General features: G+C 38.0%; 1 pseudogene across 1 annotated transcript; it reads right to left on the bottom strand.

Moving 5' to 3' along the window:
• Positions 1–309: 309 nt before the first annotated feature.
• On the bottom strand, positions 310–943 carry LOC103271406 (annotated as a pseudogene). Its single transcript, XR_002482586.1, has one exon. The product of XR_002482586.1 is annotated as a histone deacetylase complex subunit SAP18 pseudogene (transcript).
• Between the last annotated feature and the right edge of the window lie 3,938 nt (positions 944–4,881).

Genomic DNA, 4,881 nt, shown 5'->3' with positions numbered 1-4,881 from the left:
CACTCCAGCATGGGTGACAGAGTGAGACTCCAACTCCAAAAAAAAAAAAAAAAAGAGGAGAGAGATAATGAGAATTTTAAAAATTGGTAAACTGAAGATGTGTACATACCACTTCTCTGTATGCCTTCCATCTGTCACTCATGATCCAGAAATTGCTTTGGTTGTAACCTATTGATAAAAATGCATGAAAATGTGCAACTACAAGCATAGTAAAAGTCAGACTTCTCCATTGATATCTCAAACAACCCACCATCTGAAATCAATTTTTCATGACACATGCATTTAACAATACAGCTGCACACAGAATGCAAACATACAGACTTTCTATTAGTGATCACACCACAGCACATCCAAGGCTAATGCCTAAATAGATGCATTATAATTTGCTTAGAATTTAAAGGCTTAATGGCAATAACGGGGAGGTTACGTAAGTTTATTTCACATCACTGACCAAAAAATAAATTCAAGAAATAGTAAATATAATTTAATATGGTCCTATGCGCCCCAGGGGATGTGGTGCCCAGTTTGGAGGGGTAATAGCTATGTCCAAATAATCTATTTGAGACTTCTGGGACTGCAGGGTGATGGCGTCATCAGACCCCTTTCTGCCAGACAAGGTGCTGCCAATCTCCTTAATTCGGTAGCCAGGTCTTTTAACATCTGTGAAAACGATGGCAAAATTGAAGTGTGTGCCCTTCTTTCTAGCTTCTGGGTAGACTTCTTTCACTAAACTACTCAGTTCTTTCAAGGTCGCATCCATCCAGGTGTAGACCTGCAGCTTGCTGGACGGCACGTTTCCGCGGGAGAACTCGTCCATACGGTGGTGGCGTCGGTCGGTGGTGGTGAAGACTCGCAGCAGCAACGGGCACGTCTTCTCACGGTCGACCGGCTTCTGCAGCTCCTTCTTGATCGCCTCCCGGGTGATACGCGACTCCAGTGCCATCTTCCTGCCAAATCAATTTCTAAAAATCACAAGTGTCAAAATAACTAAGCTTTGTAAAATTAAAGCAAATTTCAAATCGAGCTATTTTACAGAAACATGCAAATAACCCTTGAACTACACGGGTTTCAGATGCCACGGTTCACTTATAGGGATTTTTTTTTACATCAAAAATGAATCTAAATACTGTATCCATGGGGTGTGAATCCTGAGGGTGGGCTTTTCATGTACTCAATTCTGCAGGGCACACTGCTTTGGTACATGGGGAAAGTATCCTGTAAACAATCCCCACATATACCTCGGGAAAAGAGTACCAAGGTTTTATATTTACCTTTCTATCCTTAATAATTGCACTACTTAATTCAAAAAAGGAATAAAGCATAGCAGTGTTTTCTAAGCTATTACCTAGTCCGCATTCACATGGTAAAAAGATGTAACATGTAATAATAATCAGCATTAGACAATAATCAAGGTTCTAAAATACTTTTATTAGAGAAACTGAGTCCTTTCTACACAGTTTAAGTATACTATCCTATTTCTGACATTTCTGCAGGTTTTCCAGTGAGATTTTTCTGCAGGACCATTCATTTTCTACTATCTTTAACTTTAAGAGTTAGTAGAGGCGTTGAAGAGGCATTTACTCAAAAACAAATTTTGCCCAAATCGTTCAATGCACTATCTTCTCATGTATAGCCAAATATTTTATCTAATATACACACTTTACCACTTTCAGAGTTGACTATCATATATTTTTACAAATAGAATAAAATGCTCCTAAACCACGTATAAAATCTGCAAGTCAATAAATCTACTTGTAAGTAAAAAAAATTACAGCAGATCTGGAAACAACTTCTATATCATACCAAAAAACAAAAAAATACAAAGTAATAGATGAAAGTCAGTTATAAAATTAGTTCCAAAGAAACGTCATTTTTACAACTCAGCATATGAAATCACTTCATTTAAAAAAAACTCCAATGTGCATAAAACATAAAATCCAGATTTTTTGTTTTGTTTTGGTTTGTAACAGTAGGAGGAGTTTATTTTCTGTAAAATGTGTACTCACCTAAAGAATAGGTCTATGTCCTCACTGATGCTTGCTGAACAAGTAATAAGATGAGGTCAGCTCAGGGATCACAGCTTCACAGTGTGGTGGTGGTAGTGTTCAGAAGTCTTCACAGCCAGTGGAAAGCAACACTGTGAGTTCTAGAGAAGAATGAGCTTGGATCCTAGAGTATCCTTATATGACTCTCGAAGACCACACCCATTTCTTCCAAGTGATTGTATTTCAGGGGTTCTTAGGTAGGTGTTAATATACATGATTAAGTTTATTCCAAGGAATTGAATTAACACCTTGGTTAATCTCTATAAACAATCCTGTACAAACACCATCTCATCAACAGCCACTGATCTTACAACTTGAGCATCCCCATGTAATGAATTTATATCAAAATGTTGGCATATCAAGAAATGTTAACTTTAACTTATAAAAAGGTATAGGGTTGCATCATGTAATGATTTTAGAAAACATTTTTGAGAACTTTTAAATATTTTGCCTGAAGTCTGTTAATTACATTTTGTCATGTAGGAAGTGCTTTATATTATTTACTGATTTATTTTTGTAATTTAATGTAGGAATTTAATCTAAGAACACTATTAGCCTCCAATCCAGAATGAAGATTTCTCCTGCTCCTCAAGCTCCAGATCAAGTCTTCCAAGGGCCAATAGCAGGGCACAGGTTTCTCTCCTGTATCTCCTGATTCTTCCCAACCTAGCTCAAGGGGTACAGAAGAGAAATGCCAGGAATCCCCAGCTGAGGGACCATCTGGCCTGGGTAGTATAAGACGTGTACTCAGGTAAACTGAAGCTTATTTCTACTTGAGAAGGTAATGATTTCAGAGTTATGTTTAGATTCATTTATTCCATTGCTTATGAGCTGGACTAAGATGCCACTGTGGACCCTTGAGAAAATCCTCTAGTTACCATTGGCTCCAGATATGCTTCAAGAAGTCATAGAAAACCAAGTCTGGAAAAGCAACTCAGACCTTGAGGAGGCACGAGTCTTTGGAGAATGACCTTGGCTACACAGAGACCATTGAGCCCAGCATGAGTCTTAGCTGAGTGAGAGACAGAGCAAGGCTCCAAAGAGCAGCAGGAACTGCCAGGAAGACAGAATGAAAGGAAGGAAGAAGCCCTAGATTTCAGGGTGTCCCTTTATTGCTGAGAGAAGTTTAGCAACTACAAGCTAATATTCCTTTGCCTCGGAGATCCAGGATTTTCCTTGAGTTAGGCCATCCAGGGATAGGACTGGAGATGTCACTGGACATCATTGGGTAGGACAGAGGGCAGGAACTCAGCAGAAACTGTCCCTGTGGGAAGGAGAACAGGCTGGGCAGTGCCTAGGTTCATGGGGCTGAGTATGGGTAGGGTGAGGTGTACACTTTGAGCAGCCACAAGCCCCCAAAGTCTTCTGACTCCAGCATCAGTGCACAGAGCCAGTCAAATGGAGGAGGGGTAGGCCCAGGGAACTCTGGGAGAAGGGAAGTGAGAGATGAGTAGATGCCAGAAGACATTGTTTCTTGGGAGGTCAATGTCCAGAACATTCTCTCCTCTTCTTAACTTCAGAACCATGCAGTAGAAGGTGGAGGTGTTGCCCGGGCCCTGGGCTAAGGCAGTAGAGCATGTTTCCATACTTTTCATAAATAAGTCGCTTTCAACATCTAGGTCTCACTTTAACTTTCTCTACTCTTACTCATTCTCTTTCATATCAGAGCCTTCATAATAGAGAATGAAAGGCAAGTATGATTTGGGGAAATAATAACTTTAGTTTGAAATTTTTGAATTAATTATATCTTCCTAAAAAGCTATTTCCTTAATCACCTGCCTTAGATTCTACCCTGATAGCTGTCTGCCCAAATATGATCTTTTATACTATATCTTTTCTGACCACCATACTTAAAATTCACATATGTTCAAGATACTTCCCTTATTTCTCCTTTCTGCTGTATTTTTCTCTGAAATATTTACCACAATGTATCACTTTGAATTTTATATTTTAACTTCTTTACTATCTCCCTTCATAACAAGAAATAGGTTTCTTTTGTTGATTTCTTCATTAATCTAGAAAAGTTATTAAGACACAGTAGGCACTTGCTGTTTTTAAAGAAGAACATATTGTAAGTTATATCCTTAAGGATATCATGCTTAAAGAATCAAGATGATTTATAATATTAATAATCAAGGTGATTATATATCTCTTTGTCATTCACACAATCCCATTTTATTTCTAAGTGGTTAGCAGTATCCTTAATATTGTTTGTTTTTACATTTCCATCAGGAAATCTTTACTCCTTTGAGAATGTCTATGTCTTTAATGTCTTTTGTGCTATTAGTGGTGTTAATTTATGTTTGCATCAATAAATAAAAACTCCTCAGCCATACATTTTGGTCCCATCTTGAACTAACCTATGCTACCTTGTGCCGGAGGCCAGCTGCGGGGGGTTCACGGGGACCCGAGAAGGAGGTGTGATGAGGTGAGGGAAGGAAGAGTCGTGACCAGAGTTTCTTTTCAGGCACTCTGGCAATCAAACATACCAGGTTGCGTTTATTTATAGTAAATTATAAATTAATCATTTTTGTGGTTATACAATCACAAGACGATTTCATTATTTTATCACAGACACTGTATGTTCTCATGTCTTATAAGATTTATTATAAAGTTAATGATTAATACAACTTGCCCATAAACCCAAAACCGGTTTTTGTGGTTATTACTACCACCACCTGCTGGACTATTAACCTTAATAAACTTAACATCCTATTTTCATGAAAATATATGGATTTTCTATAAGGAAAATAAAAAGTAAAAAAGGACAATCAGCTATTAAAGCATAACATGGGGGATTCACACAAAACTTTACCTTATCTATTCTAAATATTCC

This window comes from Carlito syrichta, unplaced genomic scaffold (genome assembly GCF_000164805.1).
Source record: "Carlito syrichta isolate Samal-C Ts95f unplaced genomic scaffold, Tarsius_syrichta-2.0.1 Scaffold311628, whole genome shotgun sequence".
NCBI lineage: Eukaryota > Metazoa > Chordata > Mammalia > Primates > Tarsiidae > Carlito > Carlito syrichta.
This window is presented reverse-complemented; position numbering and strand designations above follow the sequence as displayed.